Genomic DNA, 26,878 nt, shown 5'->3' with positions numbered 1-26,878 from the left:
AACGGTTTAATTTTGATACATCCCGCTGATATATAAAAAAAAGTTTGCAGATTTATAAGTATTTTTTTTCTAATGAGTTCAAATTTCCAATTTTAGGTAAATTTTGTTTTACTTTTATCTGAATTTTGAAGAGTGTGAATTGAATGAGTATTTATTAACATTATTAAATTTGAATGAAATTTTCAAAATTCCACTCCTCGATATTCCGCAAAAAATCTGTTCATTCGGAAAACAACACCCTAATACAACTCTTGTGTACTTTCCGCTCATGTTGATTTGAAAAAGGAGTCAATATAAATTATTTTTTTTTGCTTTATTTCCAAGGGGTTTTTTTTAAATATATCAACATCTTGCAGAACAAAATTAACACATTTAATACAAACTGTTTTTATTTCAAAAATCAATGTCTGTGATATGAATATAATTAAAAACAAATAAATGCAAACAACAAAAGTAAACAAATATACTTTGCTAACAAAATTCTTAATAATATTGTGTAGACAATTATTTAATTTCAAATAAGCAGCTAAAGTTATTAATTTGTTTAAAAAAAAGTACAAGAAATAAATCCGCTTAAGCCAGAAATTCCATGCAACACAAGCTGTTTAAATATTTGTTAATAATTTTTCATATATTTTTTTTATACTTTCGGTTTTATCAATTACACTGTCCAACAAATTGAGACTTTTAGATGGGAACAGAATAGCGACCCTATAATTCTGAAAGGGCATGTTGAGTATCATTTTTGTAGAATTAACTTATAGTCCAGCAGTTCTGATTTTTTTTGTTTACAGTGGGTCAAAGTTTTAATATTTTAATCGAAGGGAGAATTATACTAATTGAAAAAATGTTGTAAGTTAATGTCTGAGAGAATTCTTATTGTCAGAGTTATATTGTGGAATTTTATGCGGATAATTTTTGTAAAAGATCTTAACCGTTTTTAGGGGTCAATTTGACAATTTTTTTCGAGAAATTCAAAAAATGTACTTTCAAGGACATTCAGATATCCTGCGAAAATTTTTGCCGGAAAATTTCAGTCACACATTATTTAAAAAATCGCTCTCACATTATTCAAAAAATCGCTAAAAATCCAAGTATGACTCGAATGAGCTGAAATTAAAAATCGTTAAGGAGATCTACAAAAAAACATGCATAAGGTATCTCTTTAGCTCAAGAGATATTTGGGTTTATTTATTTTTTTTTAATTCTGCTCGATCTTTTTTTGGTTCGGCCTATGGAGGTTTGAAATTTTTTTTTAAAATATGAGCTATTTTTGCTATACAATTTTGAATAAAATTAAGACAACAGTTATCTCTTACCTATAAAAAGTTACCTGCATCAAAAGTTGGATTTTTTTTAAAAAATGTGAGACCCGAGATGGCGTGTAATTTAGCTAATTAGGCGTAAAGAGCTTTATTTACAACTTTTGTATCATTGGTGACCCCCACTGAAATTTTCCGGGAAACATTTTCGTAGAATATTTTAATCCTTATATGTCTTTTTTGTATGAATTTTTTTTATTTTCTCGAAAAAGGGGTCAAATTGACCCCTAAAGAGAGGAGATAGAGGGTTAAGATCTTCCACGAAAATGACCCCCATACAATTCCACAATATAACTCTGACAATAAGAATTCTCTTAGTCATTAACTTACAACATTTTAGCAGTTAATATAATGCTCCCTTCTATAAAAAAAAACTAAAACTTCGAAAAATGCTGTTGGACAGTGTTATTAAAAGCTTAAAAATGTCAAACAATCCAGAAACAAAAGTGGCAATTTTTTATAATAATTTCAACACTTACCGTTGTGGAAGTGGAACAAAACAAAAAAGAATTTGTTCATAAATAAAAATAACCAGATTTTCCATAATTTAACATTTAATGCAAAAAACAACTTAATTTAATTCCACCTGTCTGAAGAATTATTAAAAATTGAAACAAAAACATCAATAAAACAGCTTAAATTGTGAATAAATTGTAAACATCAAGAATCTTTTTTTTATAGAAACAAATACTTGTTTTAAAATTCACATAAAAGAAATTTTTAACTTTTTGGTTTGTCTCAAATTATTATAAATATTTAAATACTTTTATAAGACAGAAGAGACCAGAAAGAAAAGAATACAATGGAATTGTGTTGTATAACAGAAATTTCTATAGAGGGATCTGATCTACCATGTGTGTGGGTTGCTAAAATATGGGATAATTGCTCATGTTAATGGGTGTAATAAATAACGAAACTTTTATAGAATTTTAATAATATACTTTTTATTACAGTACGGATACATTCCCTACATGGAAAATCAACGGTGACATTTTGTCTCTGTTTACAAAATAGTTAATAAATTCAACATATAAACAAAACAAAACAATAGAAGTATTTATAAACAAACCGCTTTAAATTAAAAATAATCACAAATGAAATCGAAACAAACAAACAAATAAAATAAAATTACAAATCAATGAAAATTGATTTAAAAACGCAATAGAATTTCTGATCAATCACCGCGAATTATCACACGTTTTGGATTTACATTTTTGTTTCTACTCCCACAGCAAACGGTGCGCTTAATTAATAATAAATTATATTAAAATAAATACAAATTTATATTTATTTACAAAATTTAAAGTTAGCATTTTGCTAAAAATCATTATTGCCAAAATAGTAGTTGTAAAATTAAACAAACGGAAATGGAGAAATTAAAAATATTAAAAATACGTGGGCTTAATTTATTTTTCGTTTGACTAATTTGTGTGTTACAACTTAATCTCTCATTCATTAGCAAAAAAAATATAGATTTGGATACAATAGCAATAAATATAAACAATACTATAGATCCTCCCAGTAGTAGCTTAGAAATATGCAGCAAAGAAGCAGTAATGTAAGGTATCTGAGTGAAAACGTCAATTACATAGTAATGGGTTAAAATTCCAAGGGGTTAAAAACTACTAACACAGTAGCATTTCAAAACATTATAGCGACTATAATAACTCACTGAAAACCCTAGTTAGTACGGTACGATGCGGTAACGAATCAGATGGCGGCATGACAAATGAAAATTGTTTCAATTTCAAACGGAATTTTGTTTTAAATTCTTTACTACATAAATATACTTTCTGTAATATGTTACCTCATCTTTAATATTAACTGTAGATAGTTTCTCAACTCATTTATGTAAATTTTAAAACGTGTCTATTTAGACAAACCTATAAACATCTCTATTACAACATTTGATTGACGGCCACCCATTTGAAAATATACGTAAATCGTTGTCAAATTTGACAATGATATTAATGAAATTTTTGATAGATTACAACCATGTCTTTTTCGTTCCACCATATTCTTGTTTATACGTGTTTGTTTTGAATAGTTTTCTTGTAAAAATAAAATTTTAATTAAAATGTCAATTCGTCCAGCATGAATGACAAAACTTTGTTTCTTGACATTATTATTCCTAAAGCTATCAATCAAACTTATGTTAAATTTGTTTATACATATATTTTGTTTTTAATCATCCGAATTATAAAGGTAAACAGTTTAGCAGGGTAAATGATCATGTTTACATTAACTTATAGAAATTAAGAGTTTTGTTAAAACTAGGCAAAACAAACAATCCATTTAGAAATTGTAAAATTTCTTGTTAATACATTTCTATGCAATTGAATTTTAGCTTTGAAATGTTCAAGCCAACTAAATTATACCTTTTTATTAATCCAGAGAAGAAAATATTAACTTCATCTTCTAATTAAGGTGAATATTAAACATTCCCGTGTTGCCTTTGCATCATCCCAATGCCGAAAATGTTTTAATCCTATATCGAAAATTTGTGTTGTCTGAATTGTGGTGGCATTGAACTCAATAGTAAGGGGTGATCAAAAGCACAAGCCAGTACAGCTTTTCGTGAACTTTGGAAAGCATTTCTATTACGCACAGTGGGACAGTTGAGGAAAATGAGCTAGCGTTTTTGTCATTTGTGACTCATTTCTAATTGATCATGAGTTAGTTTTAAGTAATAATTTTTGACCTGAATGCTGAATAAGTTCCATAAACCTCATTTAAAAGAAATGACTTTCGAAATAAAAAACTTAAAACTAAAAAATATACATGAACTTCCGTTTCTTTTTTACAATAAAAATAAAACATGTACTTGTAACTGTTCATAATTCATTGGCCAATTCTGTACGATAGCTAGCTAGAGGGCGTTTGGCAAGTAGTGTAATAAAAATGTTATTGTTCAAGTACATTTCAGTACTTTCAAATAATTTTATTGAAAAATTACTAGCGGGTCATTAAAAATTTGCCAACAACTCGCATATGTCTTAACCCAAATAATGTTTAATTAACAAAACCACATTTGATACGTCAAGAATATGAGTATGAACAATAGATGGATGGATGTATAGATGGTGGTACACCACTATAAACTCTATAATATTTAGGACAACTAAATGGTTTCTTTGGAAACAAAGTGAAAGTGTGAAAAATAATATTATTGTGTCTACATATTTTATTATTTTTTATAATTATTGTAGTTAAATCAGGCGGAAATCGAGAGAGAAAATCTGCCATTAATTTAATTAATTCAAACCATAATAATATTCAAAAATAATATTAGAATTATATTTCTATTTTATTGTACTTTTTAATATTTCAATTTTAGCCGCTGATAGACATTGAAAAACCAATTTAAATTTCGGAATACTTTTTAACATAGAGAAGAGACATAATTTTCAAAAACCAAACCACAAAAAAACATGTTAGTCAATGTGTTTTGTTGTTGAATAAGACATGTGATTTGTGTTAGTTTTGTTTGATAAAACGGAGTCTCGTCTCTATGTATAATTCTCTATGCTACAAACCAAGTAAAACAAAAAATATGTATTTAAATGGCGACACAGAGAATTACATGGAAACAAATAAAGAACAAAGTTGGTTCTTTTACAAAAAAAAAACAAACAAATATATGTAAAATTGTTTAAAATACAAGAAAGATTACAAAGTAACTTACAAGCATGATGGTCAATTACATGTGTTAAGTGGAATGGTATCAAATGAAGAAACCGATTAAGTTTACAATTCGCTTAAACAAACCAACACACAATTCAAGAATACCAGTCATACATTAATTAATTTGTTCGAGTTGAACTTTATGTTTAACAACAATTTAAATAACGTATTAAATAACGTATTACGCAATTTTAAAACAACAACGATAACATTAACGCTTATTTAAATAAAAATTCTCAATTTTTTTTTCAATAAGAATGGAGTTAATCATTTTGGCAAGTAGCGGCGGCATGACGACCAACAATTTAAACATACAACTTGTTTTCTTAACAATCTTGATATTTGTTGACACGAATAATAAACAAACAAGCAAATAAACAACAACATCATTATTGTTGTTATTTTTAAACAATTTATTATTAAGAAGACAAAAAAAGCAATTAAAACAAAAACAAATATTTTTAATAAGACGAACAAGAAGCTCTCTAAGCCAATTAGTAACGCTATACGCAAAATACAAGATAAATTCAAATATTTAAATGATACAACAACAAAAAAACACAATAAGAACAATACGGCATTTAGCAAGAATATTTAAATTATCGGAATCCTGTATTAAGCCAATAATTGTTGATTGTTTCGAGTAACACGAGTAGAAAATTTTTCAAGTTAAGACCGACTAAATAAGTAAACAAGTTGGAATTGGTTAGCCCACTTTTTTAAATATCATACATCCATCATCAAGTTTTTTATGAATAATATCAGGGAATTTTTAAAAGAACTTGAAGTCTTCAACATAATTTTTAATTGAAAATTGTTGGAAAATATACAGCCTACATAGTTTAGTTCACAATATAATGAGCCATTTGCTTGCAGAACAGTCTGCATCTGAAGAATGACAATCGAGTATCACTATGTATATTTGCAAGTAGTGGCTTATTTCTTGGACTTCGGTCATATCTAAATTTTAATTCTGTTTTTATTTACCTGGCATGTTTAAATGGATTACATTCTAATGATATTTCAATCGTCCTGAGGTGCAGTTTTCCGTTTATAGCCTCTATTTTCTATTTATATTTTCCGACCCTATAAAGTATATATATTCTGGATTCTTATCGATAGCGGAGTCGATTAAGCCATGTCCGTCTGTCTGTCTGTTGAAATCAATTTTCGGAAGACCCCAGATATCTTCGGGATCCAAATCTTCAATAATTCTGTCAGACATGCTTTCGAGAAGTTTCCTATTTAAACTCAGCAAAATCGGTCCACAAATGGCTGAGATATGAGGAAAAAACAGGACAAACTCGATTTTTTACCTATATCTAGATTTCTAAGTCATTATGAGGAAAAAACCAGTACTAAGTCATTAATATAAACAATATGGATATCTAATGATAGATATTTCAAAGACCTTTGCAACGACGCACAGTGGTATGAAAATACAAAAAGAGGGAAATAAATCTGTAACTTCTAAACCCTTACGCCGATTTGATTGAAATTTCACATGCGCAAAGAGGAAGTGTAGTCGAGTTTAAGTTTTGAATTTGGACCTCATGAGCCCACCAGGAGCGGGACCAGTGGATCCCAAAGTAGGACATGTTCAATTCTCATACCACTGTGCGACGTACCGTGGTGGACAAAATATGCAACTAGAAACAGAATTTTACAAAAGTTGTTTAAACTAGTTTTAAAGGTAAACAAAAATATTCATTTGCTTATATTTTTTTATTAACGCTTTAAGAATGAGAATATGAAATTTAATTCAGAATTTTTTGCATCGAAAAGAAAAAAAATTAAAAAAAACTACGTATGGGTTGATTTTTCATTGGCAAAAACATATGCAGCTAATTGCTTCGAAAACATTTATGCCTATAAAACTTAATATTTGGTGGCAAATCCTAAATTTTCAATGACGGCCTTACATCGGCAAGGCAGTGAAGCTATCAAATTGGCAATAAAATTTGCAGGAATAGCGTTCCAAGCATCTACCAATCCTTGAAACATAATATCTGAATTAGTGAAATTTTCGGGATCGATTCTTTGATTAACGATTTCCCAAAGGTTCTCAATGGGGTTTAGATCTGGTAATTGTGGTGGCCATTCCATTACCGAAACTCTTTCTTGTGCTAACCACGATTTAACAACATGTGAAGAGTGCTTGGGGTCGTTATCGTACTGAATAACTCATCGAAGAGGCTTATTATCCTCAGAATTTGGAAGCATTACTCTTTCCAAGATGTCTCTATAGATAAATCCATCCATTACTTCATTAATTTTGAGCGATGGGCCAACTCCAGCAGCAGAAAAACAGCCCCCATACCATTACTTTATCAAGATATTTTTTTAATGAATGAAAAATTGATTGTAAAAATGCAAGGCTGTTTTCATCTGGTAGTAATGAGCACAGTTATGAATGTTACATGATTTTTCTTACATTTCAAAAGAAAATTGTTTTGATCTAAGTCATAATATTCAGAAATGTTATAATTAAAACAATGCACAGAATATGATGGGACTATAAAACAGATTTTAATCAAAAATTATGCTAAATTTAAATTGCCGCCACTGCTTAATTGGAATAGTAGTTGATCTAATTCTTTACGGCTTTTATTCAGCCATTTAATAATTTGTTTAAATTGAATAATTTTAAATTGTGATAAATATACACTTTTTAAAAAGTTTTTACTTGTGATTGTAATAAACCTTGTAAATATTTAAATAAACATTAAATAAAAAACTTTGTAAGTTTTTTTATTTATTATTATTATAAAATTAAACAACTAGTTGCTAATTAATGATGTCAATAATACCAAGTGTCAAATTTAGAACTTTCATAAGCAAATAAATACAACGTCAATGAAATACTTTTTTTAAAAAAAATGAATGTGAAATTATGTCAAGTTGTAGTTTGGCTGTAAATAGAGTTTAATTTTAATTAACAGTTTTTGATTTCATTTAAGAAATTATAAAGTTATTTTTAATCCAAAAGCTAGCTAAATAAAGAAAATAATTGTAACATTTTGTGTAATGTTTCAATATTTTCGTATTTGCAATGAAAAACATTTCATGATATTACAATCTGTGAATACTATTAATATTGGAGAAAACTGTTATTTTTTCTGAGAAAATTTCATTTTAAATCTTTTTTGTTTGAAGAACAATTTAAATAAAACTTTCGAAAACAAATAAACATTTTTAAATACAGATTTGAACTTTGAAAATGTTCTAAAAGCTTTAAAATTGTTCGTAACCTCAATATTTATTTATTTATTTATGAAAGTTTATTTATTCAATAATCGATTAGTAACACTTACATTACAATATTACAAATATTCAAACTTATTCAAGTGTTTACAAAAAAAAAATAAATAAATAATTTTTTAAAATACGAGTACTTAAATTATTAAATAAGGTTTCGTTTTTATTGCATATTTTTAAAATTAATCATTTTATTTTTATGAATTTATACTCGTTCACTTGAAAAATTTAAAATTCAAGTATAATTTCTGGATGTATGCCAAAATATGTCGTCATGTCAAAAGGAAAATATAAAAAATATAAAAATAATTGTATAATTTTATGGCTTTGCAATAAGTGGTTGTGACATTCAGCGATGTTGTAAATTTACATGCACTATTTCGTTTGGATTTAGATTTACTTGAGAAGAGTACCTCTTGAGACTTGCTAAACGTTGAATAAATTATAATGTACGCGATTCAAAAAACATTTTAAGGAACAATTTAAGGTCAAGTTTAGGCTTGTTATTCGTTTATGTTTATTTGATTTTCGAATAATGGAAATTCATCGGAAGTCACAAATATTATAAAAAGAACTATGAAGGACCAAATCATTAAATTGACATAAAAAACAGCGTTTTAATATACATAGCTTTACCCCAGTTTATAGAATTTTATTCAGCTTTGATTAGATATTTTGAAAGGTCTTTAAAAACTGTTGTTAATGAAGCCTATATTTCGAAAGTCAATAATATATACAAATTATTTATGTATTTTATTCTGCCTTCATTAGATTTTGTGATTCAAACTCTCTTTAAAACTTTTAATAATCAAGGGTAAATTTGTTTACTTGTTTAGCTTTACAAGCATTTTTTTAATTTTCTTGATCACTGTTCAAATAATAAAAATAAAAGAAATAAAACCAAAATACCGGCTCACAAATTTATTTGCATTTACTTATAATAGTACAATATGCGAATAAATTTAAATACAATTAAAAGAAATAATACGAAACGAAACTTTCTTTGCATTTCATTTATTTATTGTTTTTGTTTTCTATATAAATTTGTCAACATTTCCATTCGATTAGTTTCCTCTTCTACCTTTTACTTTAAAGTATTTTATTTATTTTCTATTTTTTTTTTTCTTTGTTTCTACGCAAAAATTTAAACGTAATTTCTCTAAATACATAATCAATGGTCACCGTCAAGCCGACATATTGTCTGTAAGACTAACAGACAAAAGTTTTGAGCCAAAATTCACCACAAGCGATCGATCAACATTTTGACATTTGAACAACGTTTAAGAAAACAGAAAATAAATAAAGAAGAAATTAACGAATGAATAAAGAAAAATAGTTAAAACATTAATGCGGCTGGCTTATTAACGACTTAATTTTAGGTTACAGCAAAGAGATAGATACAACTTGTGCTTAAAAAAGTTATTGTTTTTAAATGACCATCAACTGAAAATGTTGCTTCATAATTAGCTAAACAATTATAATCAGTAGTTAATTGCAGAAATTCTACGAATTTCTCTCAAATCAGACTTTAAAAATTCTTTATAATTTTGTGTTGAAAGTTGTCACAACCAATTTTTGGTGAAATATTATGGCACGACTTTCAAATTAAATTATTTCTTTTGTATAACTAAACGGAACGAAATATTGTTGTCAGACATCTAAGGTACTGCAAGAAAGAACAATGTTAAATAGTAACATTTTACAACACAAAAAAAAAATACAAGGACCAATAAATTTTGATAGAGGAGACAAAAAAAAAGACGCGGGTATCGGCGTTTTGAAAGTTTACATCTGAATTTCATTTGAGGGGGGGTGTTCAGCAAATTCATGTAAAATGTTACGATGAACATTTTTGTAGATCCTCTATCTCCTATATCTAAATCCTCAAGGCATGGGTCTTTTCTGTCCTTCTTTTAAAAAAAGAGCAAAAAACACCATTAAAACAGGGATTTAAGAGGTTAAAATGTTCCGCAAAAATATTATCCGTGAAATTTTACTATAAGTCTGAAATAAGACACAACAAAAGAGAGCTTAGGGTTAATTTCGCATTTATTAAAAATTTTATTTTAAAGTAACCCAAAAATTTAGCATGAAAAAATAATTAAATTTTAACTAAAAATCACTAATATTTCTATTATTTTACCTTCGATAGCAAATTTGGATAAGAAGTATTCATTAATTACATTTTTTTAGCTCTAGGCAATTCCACTTCATTACCATACAATGTCCAGCATATTTCAGCGATCGGGATGAAATTTGCACTAAGGTTAATTCTATTGGACACAATTTTTCAACAAAATCGGTCGAGAACTCTCTGAGTTAGAGGGAGTCAAAATTTTACATTTTGGCCAAGCAGGTGTTTTTTCTTATCCATGTAACTAATTACCTATTGTTCTTAGCAAAATGTGCCCCAAATAGTTTAGATAGCTCTTTGTTCAATCTTTCGAAAAAAATATTAAAAAAAAAAAAATTTAATATTTTTATTCCGAAATCAAAAACTTTTTTGATTTTTTTTAAAAGGGCATTTTTTATAAAAAAAAGTTTAGATATTTTCTTTGAAGACCCTTTTGGTCGCTTAGTGGGATGCGAGTGGGATATCTATCAAAATAAATATTTTGTAACTCAAGACATACAATTATTGACTTTTTTTTTTTTTGCAAATTCGAACTTTTTTTTCAAAATGGGACATTTTTTAATTTTTTTTTTTACTAAAAAGAAAGCTTAGTTGTTTTCCTTTAAGTACTTTTTTTCGCTTAGTGGGATTTTGATAAATATCAAAATAAATGTTTTGTAACTCAAAATATGCAATTTTTTATTTTTGTTTGGCAAAATCAAAAACTTTTTTGACTTTTTTTTAAAATGGGGTCTTTTTAATTTTTTTTTTTTTTGCTATAAAGAAAGCTTATGTCTATTCATTTAAGATGGTGTTGGTCGCTTAGTGGGATGCGAGTGGGATATATATCAAAATAAATATATCGTATCTGAAGACATACAATTTATGTGTTAAAACATTTATTTTAATAGATATCCCACTCACAGTAGTGAAAGATAATTATGTCCTCTTTGGATTACATAATTAAAAAAAAATTCTCAAAAATTACATTTATGATGCAAATGTAATTTTTTTCAAATGGAAATATTCTCCAAATGGAGACATATTATGATGTTAAATATATAAAAATAATAAACAAAAAGGAAAATGAAGTAAAATCCAAAATCAATATAGCCCAACTTATAGGATATTTTAAGCCGATTTAAATAAAACAAAAAAAAAACTGACAATAAAAATAACTTAAATGTCGTTAAATCATTGTGAATAAACTAGAATGTGACAGTAAACAATACTGGCATCTACATCTAATAGATACAAGTGATGACAATCACACTGAATTATTTTATACAAATTAGTTCATTTAAATTCTAAACAGTGTCGTTATATTAAAATGACAAAAATTTAAGCAAAATGTAGCAAGACTTTATGAGAAAAAAAAATTGCCAAAAGTACATGACAACATTTAATCAAAATAAGGTTTAACATCAACATTACAAACACAAAAATATTTTATTTCGGCCAATATTTCTAAACTGTTTGTGTTTATTTTCTCTTGCAAACTTTACTTGCCAAGTCAGGCATATAAAATACGATTTTTTACGCCTACCGATCCATAAAACACTTGTATTTTGTCATAAAATAATGTGACAGCAAGAAAAAAACAAAACAAAAATAAAATAAAAGACGCGAAAATATTTCGGAGACATGTACACTCATTCGCAATAAATACTTTGCATAAAAACGAAAAAACCAAAACAAAAAAAAAAAAAAAAATAAAAAAAAAACTGAAATACAAAACAAATTTCTTATCTTGAATAATTTTCTAGCGATTACAAATGCAAAGTTGTGAAATCACAGAAAATATAACTAAAAAAGTAAATTAAAATGTTTTTCATTTTTATTTTTGTATTTATAAATAAAAAAAGCACATGAAATACCACAATCTGGAAAAAAAAATTTTACAAAATATTGAAATGAAATGGAAGAATTTGGGGAAGGAAGAAAGTTAAGGAATGTTACGTTATCGCTTTTTTATTACTTTTGTTTGTGGTATTTTTTGTAGCTATATATTGCTTTTTTTATAATAAAAACAAAGAAACGTAAAATTTTATAAATAAATTTACGTGAACAAAGTAAGACTGTAAGTGTTGATAAGAAACAAGGTTGGTTGGTTACTGAAATTTTCAAAATGTAACAATTCTTAGATAAAGATGGCAGTAAGATAAAAGTAATTTCACTAACATCGATAGCCATGAGAGTGGCAATACAGTAAATGTCAATTCTCTCTTCTACATTTACTAAACATCTTGCTTTTACAGCACTTCTAAAAATAAATAACATTTTAATTTAATGTGATTGAGGTTTGAACCTTTAACCTTCAGACTGGTAGCTGAATACATTAAACAATTACAATAAATAAAAAAATAAGAATTCACCAAGTCTCATTTCAGGGACGAAAAAAGCCAGACTTAAGACTAAGCCTTGGGTACTTTCCATTAAATCTCTGATAAATTATTCATAGATTCTAGGAAAAATACCCTAGTTATAGGGTAATTCTTTTATTAAAAAAAGATTTCAAATGAAATAAAAACTTAAAAAAATTTGTTTGACTATTTGCTATTGAAACTGAGACAAACTTCCGTCCACATTTTCAAAACAAAACTATTGTTTTATTCATTATTCGTTTCGTGTTATATTATTTTTATTTGTTAATTTGTCATTGAAATTTTTTCTTATACATTGCTGTTTTATTTGTCAATTTACAGTTTTAAATTATGCAAAAAAAAATATATAAAAACAAATAACAAAATATTGCAATTTTAAATTAATTCCAGCCACTGCAGTCGATTATCATTTATGAATGTACTATATTCAAATTTAAGCTTATGTATTTCCCTCTTTTCTTGAATATTCTATAAATCTTATAAGAAAATACAACACGAAAAAAACTAAGCATACATAACAAAATTTAGAAGAAAAAAACGAATCTAAAAGAGAAAATTATTTTCAATAAAAAACCGACTTTATTAGGATTAGGGTTTCGATTTATTCGAAAAATTGCATTTACTTAAAAAAAAACAGTTTCGAATATGTGCAGTTTGTTAGCAAACAAATTGGTAACGACTTAAAACTACTAAGCCAGTTTCTTTTCAAGGACTACATACCATATGCATTACTTAGAAGTAGTTTGGTAGTGGCTCACATATAATCTGATATACAAGAATGTACTTGTTTACTAAATTCAGAATAAAAGAATATTTATTTTTTTGTGAAACATATCTGCGTAAGTGATTTTAGATACGAATATAAACAAAAATTGGCAAAAACAAGCTGGCAAGGGAATATAAACATTTTGAAAAATTAGAACAAAAATTAAAAAAAATTCTTATTAAAATGTTACAATGTGAAAGTATTTAGAGTTTATTAAAATATTTTAGGGCAAAAATAATAGTTTAAACTGGCTAAACTTAATTTTTTAATTTAATTGGTTTGTTTTAGGCTAAAGTTGCGGCGAAAACTAAGCACCAAATAAGCATGTAGTATGAATTGTTGTAGTTTGCTATTATCAAATTGTTTATGGAAACCGAATATATATTTTCTATTTATTTTTTGAGTTTTTGTATACATATATTTACAGAATATATATTGTTTTATTATAAGAAAAATATCTGTCACGTACGGTATGTCACGTACGATATTAAATTTTATTTATTTTAAAATCATCCAAAGAGAGGAGTAATCTCAAGATTCGCAAATACATATTCGCATATTTCTACATGCACCTCAAAATTACTTCCGTTTTATGTCACGTACGATATACCCTTATTTCGCTCTATATTTTGGACAACAATGTTTCGAAAGAACTTTTTATTATTTTAAAATATAGTACCCTCTGAATGGAACATAAAGACCAAATTATTTTTCAGATACTCTTATATTTGAAAAATCTATTCCATTCTATAGGCGTACAAATGTGCTTAGATTACTACGTTCTGAATGCATTTCTTAATTAAAATTATGTGAACAAAATCGGAATTCTTTCATTAAAACTTTATTGAGCACTAACTAGTGTCCAATGAAATACATTTTATTCAGTTTTTTTTTTAATTTCGTGCCTTGTTTTTAGAAAAATAACAAAAACAGTTATATATACATAAAATCGATATTTCAATACAAACAAAATAGCACCCACCATTAGACGTGGCTTATTTATGGTCTACATCAATGATGTTCATTTCATTGTGCTTTCGCGCTGAGTAACAACACACATATTCTTATTCTCTTTAAAAGAGCGTAACAAATGTCTTATTTTTTCAGAAATTCATTAAGCATTGTTGTTGGTTGGTTTTTGGACGAAGCATAGCAAACACACGCGTTTCAATTACAAATTGAACACAAAACAACAAAGTCAGAAATAAATAAAAAATTTGAGAGAATTTCGGCCGTATAATGTATATTCTTTTATTTCCTTAAAATTTAAATTACATTAATTTAATAAATTGGTTATATCTGGCAAAAATTCTAAATCTAAACATTCTTTATTTTGTTCTTATTTTAAGTGTTTGACGTTATGTTTGCTGGGTAGCTCTCTCACCAATACATCTTCATTTTTATTTTTGAACATCACTGGTCTACATCCATGAGTAGACCATAAATAACAATAACAAAAATATGTACTGATAAAAAATAAATACTTTTATTATCTGTGTTTTGTTTAAGCTCAATAATTTCGTTAATATGTCTGTGTTCTTTCATTAGGTTTTGAAATTCTTTAGCTAAATTTAATCTAAATTAATTGTAGCCTGTATCCAGTGCTAGAAACATGAATTGTTCAAATCGATTAAATTAAATTCCGGGTATTTCCTACAAAACGTATATAAAAATTTATTTGCCATGTTTTCTCAATAAATTCATTCTTGCAATCAAATAATGGCGGCGAGGTGGAGCGATTGAACTTCAATAGATTTATGATTTTTTATTATATTTGACATGTGTACTTGTCGTACTGTTTGTACTTCCTTATTAAGTAGAATTAAATTAATTATTAACAATTTTACATATTAATTTCTTTTGTAATTATCATATTTTATTGAAATTTCTTAAAATAGTATAGATATTTGTACATGCAAACAGTCGTAGTTATTTAATTAGAAATAAAGTTAAGGCTGGGTTAGCCGACCGTAATACAATGTATCCTTAACGGAACGTAACAGCTGATCGTTTCTGTTGTGGGTAAAGTAGTTTGAGCAGTTATAGTGATAAAATGTAACGTAACTGTAACATCGGCATCTGTTAAAAACAGAATTTCATTACGTTTTTACTTGACATATGCTACCGGGGTAAATTTTTAAAAGCTATTAAATTGATAGCACACAATATGAGTTTTATATTTTATTATTTGATATAAAATCAAAATTTTTTGTTTGGATTTTTATGTTAAATTTGTGTTATACGTTTTTGATGATCTATAATAGCACTAAAGTGTTACGTTAAGTCAATATTAAGGTTACAGTCGTTTTTATTTTGAGGTAGATTTGCGTTTTCCAAACAGTATTCAAAATGTTAGTTCTTCCTGGTAAAAATAAAATAATTATTATAAATCATCGAAAGGACTCAGAAGAAGGCTACAATGATAATGCTCTGTACATTTATTAAAATCATTTTCAACATAAGGTCCATATTAATTAGCGTTACTAATTAACTAGACATTGCTGCTGCTGTTTTTTTTATTTTAAAAATCGTCAAGTGTTTATATTGAACAATATATACAATAAACAACAACAATCATCAACATATTGTAAGTTTCTATTGTGTGTGAACAGAACAACCCAATTTCACGAAATACAAAAAATTGACACCTGTGCAAACTTATTCAATGCGATGGCTAACAATGATGATGATGTTGCCTTTTAAATATCATAATGATGTTAATTTATTTTTTGAAGATACATATGTATATGTACTTGAGAGCCACGACTCAAGTATTGTTTTATTTTAAAATATTTATTTTGTTGTTTTTAGTTTTATTTATAATTAACATTAAGCCCATTAAGTTGGCAGAAACCTCATCATTAGACCACCGCAAAAAAAAAAATCGAAATGTATTTTAAGAATTCGTATTCTTGGCCATCCATCAAATAAAAATTATGAGTTTTGTTATTAAACAAAAGAGAAAAAAACAACAGCAGTAACAAAAAAATGGCAAACCCCCGAAAAGGAAATGAAACAAATAAATAAATTATTTGGCAACTTGCTGTGAGTTCTGTGTTGTATTTTAGTACAAACAAAACAAACACAAGTCAATAATAAAAATGTTATTCCAGACTGAAAATTTATATTTATTAATGATTTATTTAAGACATCATTAACAACACGAACAAATAACAACAAAAATTTAGATTGTTAGAATGTTCGACTTAAAATTAAAACTACAAATTAACAATTAACTAGACAGTTTTGGGTTATTTAACAAATTTTTGAAAATAGCAACAACTTTATTAACGGATGAGTGGGTTGTTCATAAAATTATCTTTGAATTGGCGATAATTTGTAATTGGTTCTAATTATATTTAATTAAAACATGTGGCAAAATGGCACGTGTTAATATTTAATGGCGTTTTCTTTTCTGACACAAAATGTTGCCTATATATTTTGTACAATTTATTAAAGGTTACCCTCATAATGTTTTACATTTTTAACGATCACAATAGAAAAAAAACCTTACCATTTATGCAATTTTATATTATGTAGCTTCTAAATACAATACTTTTTGATTCCATTTAACACTTTTAATAAAAAAAAAACAGTAAGAGAGCTATATTCGGCTGTGCCGAATTTTATATACGCTTCACCAAATTATACTTCAAAATATAAATTTTAAATATTTTTAGGTAAACAAAATTTATTTTTTTTTCCAAAGTTGTTTTTTAATTTAAAAAAAAAAAAAAAATTTTCGAAATTTTTTTTTTTAATTTAAAATTTTTTTTTTAAATTTTAAAAAAAAATAGTTTTTTGTTAAAAAAAAAATCGGGTTAAAAAATATTTTTTCCGATTTTGACCCATTCTAGGTCCAACTTACTATGGTCTTAGTAATCCAGATATAAGTCAAAAATCGAGGTTGTCCTGGTTTTTTCCTTATATCTCAGCCATTTGTGGACCGATTTTCTCGATATTAAATAGCAAACTTCTCGAAAGCATGTCTGACATAATTATTGAAGATTTGGATCCCGCAGATATTTGGGGTCTTCAGAAAATTGATTTCAGCAGACAGATGGACATGGCTTAATCGACTTTGCTATCTATAAGGATCCAGAATATATATACTTTATAGGGTCGGAAAATTTTTTGTGGAAATTACAAACGGAATGACAAACTTATATATACCCTTCTCACGAAGGTGAAGGGTATAATTAGAGCATATACATTAATTTTAATTTTGCAATATTTTTATATGTATATTATTGATTTTGTGATTCTGTTTGTACAGGCGCGGATCCAGGTCAACCATTTGAGGGGAAAAAATTAAAATTTTTTCTACATTCTTCTTTTTATTCCTTTTTTATATGAACATTTTTCGGTTTTGGGGGGAGGGAAAATCCTATTTCACCCCCTCTGGATCCGCTCCTGCGTATGTAATACGGAATGACGCTATATATTCTAGTTTCAATTATAATTTAAAACGATCTAGCTATGTTTATTCGTCCATCTGTCCGCTGAAGGAATGAATGATAGATATTGAAAATGAGCAAAATCGGTCCAGACCAACAAAAATTTTAAAACAAAATATCCGTCCATCCGAAGTTTAAAAACAAGTAAAACTAGACACAGAAAAGGATTGCCCATTGTCGAAGTCCAAATTCGAGTTCCCGATAAAGCAGGGCAAAGACAGAGATAGTTAAACAGTTTCCTCCTCGTCTTCATCATAACAACTTCTACAAAATCCACTAGAAGGAATATTTAATATCCTTGCATGCGCCCAAAAATTCAGTAATGCCCAGCAAGAACGTCCATCAGAAACCATAGCCTATGTCGTGAGAGCCCCGTCAACGATATCGACTTATGGTAGTCGTATACGAGCCATGTAAACTTCGATATTGAGCAGACTCATAAAGTTCTCGCTTTATATTTGACTTACAGTTCTAAATGTATGACTTAATTATATTCGAATTATTTTAGTTCTCTAACAATTTATAAACAGAAGTAAATAATTTTGAGTCACTTGACAACTTTGTTTTTTTATTGTAAATTCCGTAGCTTAAATTTGTTCGTGCACTGTTTAAATTTTAAAGGTATGTACATAGAGAATAGACATAGAGCGGAAACTCTGCTTTCAAAGACCTAACTCAGTTGTCAAAAACCTAAGTGGTGAGAATGCATTACTAAAAAAAAAACACTCGTATCTGTGATTATTTTGAGTAATTTTTTTGTTTGAGTTTTTTGTAGTACAATTTGTTTTAAAATTTTTAACAGATTTACAATTTTTGTTTAATTTTTTTTTCCATATTTTCTCAATCAACTGTCAAAAAGTGTTCAAGTTTACAATGAACACGAAAAATAAAAATTAACAAAGAAACAACAACAACAAAAATACAATTGTATTAAAGCGCCAGCATGTATAAATTTAAAATGTATTTATGTCAAATAACATCAAGAGATTTTATTCGATTAATTAGTGGTTAACCGCAATTTTGAAAAGTATTTCATATTGTAATCAAATTGAAATTCTATAAACAATAAACACACTTATACTAAATGTATAAATAGGTACATACATACATATACATATGTATGTATAATAATATTTTACACATATTTATTGTGATCTACGCGTGTATTCAGTACATATTTCTGTATGAAAAAAATGCTGAAAAAATAGTAATAATTAATTTGTTTTTCAGATAATAAAACAGGTGATATAAATATTTGACTTTCATAAAATGATAAGAAGGAAAAATATACGAAAAATTAGGACGCATAATATACATTTGTTTAACTTTTTTTTTTGTTCATAAAATGACATTGATTTTTTTTTATTATGCTAAAGTAAAAACAAATATTGATTGTTGAACAATAATGAAATTTTAAATGGTGCTAGAATTGGGGTCGATTTTTACATATTTAGTATCTAGGATTCTTTCTATTTTGCTATAGCGTTCCGTCTTTTTTTAAATGTTGTAAACATTATCAAAATTCCCCAAACAATAACTCGTTTTTGTATTAAACAATTTTTTTTAAAATTACTTTTCAATATGGCTGATGCGAAATTAAAAACAAACTAATTTTGTATAAATTCTAAATAAAATTAAATCTTCTTTCTTATCGCATTAATTTTGCAAACAACCGTAACCAGATTCACACGCGATATTTTGATTTTAAAACATGAAATTTCAATTTGTTCAATTCGTTTCGATGTTAGAAAAATTTTTTTTGTTGTCTCTAGAGAAATGGAAAGAAAATGAGAAAAAAAATCAAAAGTAGAAATTTTAATTTAAAACAACAAAAAAATTAGCAAATTATAAAAACAAAAGTCAAGGTTCAAAACAAGTTTCGAGAACGTCAATTGTTAAAACAATAACAATAAAAATAAAATAATAATAATAATAATAATGAACCGCATAAATTTTGCCAAGAAATGAAACTTGAAATGAAGACGAAAAAGAAGAAGTAAAACAGCAGCTACACAAAAAAATTGCTACACGAAATTATTTCAAAATAAACGCAAAATTTACGAATAAATAATGAATGACAGACAACAAGTAGAAAATATGTACAAGCAAAAATACACAATAAAAAAATACTTGAACAACAATTGTTGTATGTATGCACTTCATTAAGGAAAATTATTATATTAGAAGTAACTACAACAAAACAACAAAATTCTAATGAATACAAATTTTAGTCAGACCAGGGATGAACCGATTACTAAAGTTGTACTTTTTCTGGTACAATTATTGTATAAAAGTACCAGGGAACTCTACAATTACAACAGTTGAACTTTTTGTTGATGTTTGAAAAACTTGAGGATTTAATGAATTATAATAATTTATCCAAAATCAACTTATAGGTACATAGTCCTCAACAAAATACGGAGAAGATAGGAAAAAATCTTAAGTGTACGAACAAGTATTAAAGGTTTAGTTGCCGTAAAATAGGCACCGATTTTTGTGCATTTTGTATAAAAACAATTACATGGTTCACTAGGGTTTTTGCATTTAAACATTGTCCAATTCACAATCGGTATCGTACCGTTATATCGTTATATGACGTATTTTTTGTATTAATGTTTTGTTGTAGTTTCGAAAAATTTAGCTTTAAAAATATTTATGACTTACAACGCTACGACACCGATGTGAATCGGGCATACATATATATAAATGTAAGTTTGAAAAAAGTTGTTGATATAGTCCTAACCAGTACAACCTATTTTGTTCGTTTTTGGACCATTACAATACCAAACAATTCTGATCAACAGAGAATATTTGGGGAAAAATTCATAGCCTAGGACCTACCATCTAGGAACCATCGTGCCTTCAACACACATCCTAAAAGGACCTAGAATATATATGTACGACCAATATTTCGATGTATTACACACAGAATCACTATTTTTGTCAGAATCACTAGTATTCTGTAAATATAAATACGAAATAGAATTGAACAAAGACTGCATAGTAAAGTTGGTGATGCAGGCACCTAAAAAAAAGTATGAAACACATTAAAATGTATACGATTTTGGCAATACATACATTAACAATGTATTCATATTACATATGTTGTTCAATGATGGAAAACAATATCCTATGCATGATTAAAAATCGTTCTTCGTATCATATATGTCAAATGACCCAAAAATATATAAATTGGAGTCAGCCAAGACTCCATTAGGGAAACTTACTGTCTAAAAGGGATACACACAATCACATCCCAATTTATATGTTATAAGTATTATTATGTCCAAACAATCATGTAGATAATTTTTGTTATTTTATTATGGTCTATTCACTTTTCTCAATCTGAAATAATCAATTTCATTAGTACAATTTGTATTTTTTTTATTTCGCATCCCTGGATCCGACTGACTTACGGTAAGACAGACCGATAGGCACATATCCATACCAGAAACAGACTCACACAAGCACACACACACACAGTTTCAGACATTTAGAAGAACAAGAAGAGACAAAACCCCGACAGATACTAAGAAGAGACAACAAGTGCAAGTAAGTAATTGTATTGTGTTGTTGTCTGTAATTTAGCACTTTAGCTACTTGAAATTCAAGTCGAGAATCTAAAATAGAACCGGCGTCACTTAGTCAAAACCAACAAAAATTGCTAAAACACCAATAACAACAGCGAAAACAAATATCATGCACTGTAATATTCGCACCACAGACAAAATTGTATTGAATTGAATTGAAAAAAATACCAGCAACAAAAACGCTATTAATTGCAAAGATAACAAAACAACAACAACAAAAACTCTAAAACAACTAAATGCATATTCTGAAACAAAAACAAGTACTGCGAGTACAACGTTAACTGTTGTCATGAATGATTTCGAAATTTATTTCATTTCGATTCTGTTTTTTTATTTTTTGCTCTTTTATTCTATTTTTAGAACGCGTTTTTTCATTATTTAAAATTCACAATTTATTTTATTGTTTTATTTCTCAAGTTGAGTTTCCTCAACAATTTTCAAGTCTTCCAAACAACTACAACAAGCAGCAGCAGCGACAGCAAAAACAATGTTTCACAATCAGATAAACTACAACAAACAACAAAGTCAACAAACGAAACTGAAAACGTCTCATTTAACAAGGACATTTTATTTTCAAATTTGAACTTGAATTTTTAAATTGTTTTGAATTTTTTATTTTTTTTTTTTTGGGGAAAACATTAAACTTAATCATAATAAAACTAGGTAGTACTTATGTAGGGTAGGTATATTTTAGTATTCACCTTTTTTATAACAATTTTCGTTAATGTTTTATTTTATTTATACTTTTCCAAAGAAATAATTAATCCGTTTATTATTTGTTTTAAATCCACAATAATGCTCGCTTTTTTTGTTGTTTCTTTTAAATCGTCGAATTTTGTTTTACTATTTATTACACACTTTGTAATCAATCCAATTAAATATTTTTGTTGGTGTTGTAAACGCGTTAACAACGTCCGCTTTGGAAAGTCTCGTTTTAGTAACTAAAGTATTGAAGTGAACGTGCGCTTCTTTGAAGCAATAGAGAAGTAGTAAAAATGCAAAAACAAACACAAATACAAACCATTCATTGTGTTTTCGTAAACACAACAAACACATTCGAAATACGAAATACGAACATGTGAAAATAAGAAACAGTGAGCGCAAAAAAAATACACAAACAAAAAGCTAAAAAATAAAAACAAAACAAAATCTTCGTCTTGGCAAAAATTTCAACTCACTATCAAATGCTTGTATGTATTATTATTTATTTAATTTGCTATGTTGTCAACATCGTAAATTCTCCATTAATTTTGTGCGGTTTTAATCATTAAGTCATTACAGAGGGTCAAGTCCCCAAAACATCGTATAAATAACCATGCGTTCATTTTGATATAATCGCATCACTTAGAGTTCATCCAATTGGAGATGTAGTATCGGGTCAATCCGGAAATGCGGTTCTATGTACCGGAATGACCCGATTCTTTTTCATGTGCAACCTAGGGTCGAGTTTTTGTTATTGGTGTGTTGTGGTGGTATACGGAGTGAGATCGAAAAAACCTTAACACACGTTTTTCCTTAAAACTTTTAACACAAGCATTATTTGATTTTTTTGATCAATTTACCTTTGTAAAATATGTCAGTTATTATGTTTAATGTCAATTATGTTCTTTTGTTGTTAATCTGATTAAAATGGTTGACAAGAAAATAGTGCGTACTAAAATTATTAAATATTTTCAACAAAACCCAACTTGGTCCTACAAAAAGTTGACCAAATAATCAAATGTCTGCCATCAAACTGATACCAATGTCATTAAACACTATCGGGAGATCTTGTTCGTTGATAGAAAATCTGGTTCAGGAAGAACGAATGGTCCACATGATGTTTCTAAAGCCCATAAATAGAAAGCATTTTCAAAGGAGCTCCCAACACTTGCGGTAGGAAAGCAGTCCGGTTAGCTTAGTACTCGGACTATTTGGTATGAAGAGTTAAAGTCAAAGCAGGTTTAAAAACATACAAGGCTCAAAAAGTTCCTGACAAGAACTCTGCTTAAAATTTAGAGGCCAAAGACTGAACACGGAAATTGAAGTCAAATTTTATAAAAACAAGTAAGAACTCCTGAGATATTGATTTATGAATCGTGTATGTAAGTTATTTGGAGGCTTCGGAAAATTGATTTCAACAGACATACAGACAGACATACGGACATGGCTTAATCGACTCCGCTATCTATAAGGATCCAGAATATATATACTTTATAGGGTTGGAAAATTATGTTGTGGAAATTACAAAGGGAATGACATACTTAAATATACCCTTCTCACGAAGGTGAAGGGTATAAAAATATACCTGCTGCATAATGGATGACGAAACGTACTATGTTCTGGAAATTTTTTCTTTTATGTTGCTGAATCAAAACCACAAAATTTTCCCAAAAAGTTCTTGGTATGGCAAGCTATTCATAAGACTTCTTAATGTGTCCACTTATTTTTGGACTGATTTGGCATCCGTCACTATGGTAAGCAAGGCCTAAGCAAGAGCTAAGGCCAGTGGAGAGATATTGGGCTCTAATTAAAAGAGAATAGAATAGCACAAAAAAGGTGTCCAAATGTCGAAAATCGAACAAAGGGACAGCAAGCACTATAAATATATATAACGGGAGTGTTTCCGGAAAAGTTTCGAAAATTCATCACTAGTGTTGGGAGCTTTTTTGAAAATTCTTTATATTTATTGGCATTAGAAACATCATTATTAACGAACAAGTTCACCCGATTCTGTTTAATAACATTGGAATCAGTTTGACGGCAGACCTTTGATTGTTTGCCCAACTTTTGGTAGAACCAAGTTGGGTTTTGTTGAAAATATTTAACAATTTTAGTACGCACATTTTTCTTGTCACTCATTTTAATCAGATAAACCACAATTCAACATAATAACTGAAATACTCTTCAAAGGTAACATGATCAAAAAAAAAATCAAATAATACTTGGGTTAAAAGTTTTAAGGAAAAAACCTATGAAAATTAAATTATTTGTTTCCATACTTTCGCAATCTGGACGAGTTTTTAGGTCATTTAATAAGCGCGAATGAAATTAAACATTAGGTGTTAGGTCAGATGAGTCCGTAAAATGCATGAATATGAGGCAATGAAACCGATTTTACACTCTACACCATACAATTTTCTAATGCAATTTTTATTGTAGCTACTGTAAGAAATATAGTGAACATACTCCCATACAAACAAATAAAAAACTCTTGTCGTTACGATTTTATCACGAAAAAAACGTGTACCAGAGCGTAGGTATAAAGAGTTGTTAACTAAGTCCGTCTGACTGTTGAAACATACTTTCTGATGGCCCCAAATATCCTACTGTTTGGCTCTATATAAAATCGGCCCATAAATGGCTGAGATATAATACCACTTAGATATCAAATGAAAGACCATCCCAACGTGTCTTTCGTTTCGTAGATTTTGTTTATCCACAATTTATTTACTTTTAAAGATCTAAGTATTATTTTTTTAGAAATTTCATCTCCAAAGCAGATACATAGGAAATTTAGCGTTTTTTATACCCAATTTAATTGACATCTCTCGCTCAATGCAATTGATAAGCCAGAGAAGAATGAGTATTTCAGAGAATGAAGATTTACTTCGTTTTGCAAAATATAAATTTTATGAATACTTCATCTCTTTCTCATTTATATTTCTGTGTTCAACTTATTTTATTTATTAATTTGGTTTTGTTTATTTTGCTTTTGCAAAAAATAAATTTAATAAACCGGTAAAATTGTTTTAATGCATTTTGAGTAAATTGTAGGTGTGGAAAAGGGACGGAATAGATAGGTTTAATTGGTGTAATTTTAGAGTGGCCAAACGTTTTATTCAATACAATCCCAAATTTTAAGTAGAAAAAATTCTATCTTTCACAAATTCGATTTACAAATCTGTTTTCCTTATCATTTTAAGCCAACTTATAACGTTAAACTTACAAAACAGACAAAATGTTGCTGATCTAGTCAAAATTCTGAACATTTAAATGTAACTTTCAAACTTTTTATGTTAGTTTGGCAGCTCTATAGGTTTTTTCTGTTGTTGTTGTTAGGTTTAATTGAAATTGATGACTTTAACATTTTGAGTCACTTTTTCATGGCTTTACACTTCGTGTTAATGTTGCTCAAATGTCAATTGTTATTAAATTTATGATGGCACATTTTTACTTTTTTTGCGTTCAAATGGGATCACATGTTTTACAATGATACGGAGATTATTAAAAAAAATATTTTTTTTTCATTGTACATACATAATTATTTAAAAAAAAACCCGTGGAAAAAGTACATTTAGTTTAATTTTCATGGGATTTTTTCGTCTAAAACAAGTTGGCCCTATAACGGTAAATATACGATGCTAACTATTTTTATTGCGATTCTTGACATCATTAAGTGTTGTTGGATGGCAGTTGACATTTCCATATTCAAAATTCGTTTTTGAGTTAAGCGCCAGAAGATATATGTATGTAAAGGGTCTTCCATTAGGGACTTCCGAGCTTTCACAGTCGATAGCGACCATATTGTCTGTCGAATTTATTTATTCAGTTTTATTTGCAAAATCACCACGGACGGGTATAGCGTTCAACAACACGTGCAAATGATAAAATTGTCTTATCAAAATTAGTGTTCTGTACGGGGAAGTTTCAGAAATTGGACTCACCGTATTTGGTGAAACAAAATTTTTGATTTTAAGACGATACCAATCGACATCCCGAAAAAGTCACTGTTTGGTATGGATTTTGGGTTGGCGGCGTCAGCGGTCTGTATTTATTTGAGAACGAAGTTGGGCAGACCATCACCGTCAACGGCCAGCGCTATACGTCGATGATTACCCACTTCTAGTGGTCTGGAAACGAAATGTTGTTTCCAGAGGATGGCACAATGTGGCACTCAGGACATTCTGAATCTGTGATTTTAGGGTATGGTCATGTCACGTGGAAGTGATGTGACTTGAAACCGAGATGGTGCGATTTGATCCCGATAGGCTTTATCTTGTGGAGTTTTCTTATGTCGCAGGACTATGCAAATAACTCACATACTAGCGCGGCCCTCAAAGCCATGATTAACCATGTCATCGGTAAAATTCAGTCTTATTTATGCGCAAAAGTCATGGAAATGTTGACATTTCGGGTATATTTTTTAAAAAATTCCCGGAACATTTTAGTTGGAAAATTTCGGGATTTTCGTATGATAATAAAACTGGTTTAATTTTGTTTTGGAATTTTGGAACCTTTTCCTCTTAGTGGTTTCGTTTTGCAATTCATATGTTGTTGTAATAAAATTTTCCTTTATTTCAATACAATGTATAAATTAATCTC

General features: G+C 28.2%; 1 protein-coding gene across 4 annotated transcripts in view; it reads right to left on the bottom strand.

Moving 5' to 3' along the window:
• Positions 1-26,878, bottom strand: part of CLIP-190 (Cytoplasmic linker protein 190) — a 114,354-nt gene that overhangs the window by 74,522 nt on the left and 12,954 nt on the right. Inside the window, exon 1 of one of the 4 annotated variants that reach the window (XM_065501089.1) lies at positions 22,276-22,510. The exons of the other annotated variants lie outside the window; for them this stretch is intronic. The gene's annotated coding sequence lies outside the window, so the exon portion shown is untranslated. Of the gene's footprint in view, positions 1-22,275; positions 22,511-26,878 lie in introns of those variants that run through there. 4 annotated transcript variants of the gene reach the window in all.

The sequence above is a fragment of the Calliphora vicina genome, chromosome 2, assembly GCF_958450345.1.
Source record: "Calliphora vicina chromosome 2, idCalVici1.1, whole genome shotgun sequence".
Classification (NCBI taxonomy): domain Eukaryota; kingdom Metazoa; phylum Arthropoda; class Insecta; order Diptera; family Calliphoridae; genus Calliphora; species Calliphora vicina.
Note: the sequence above shows the minus strand (reverse complement) of the source record. Positions and strands in the feature narration are given on the sequence as shown.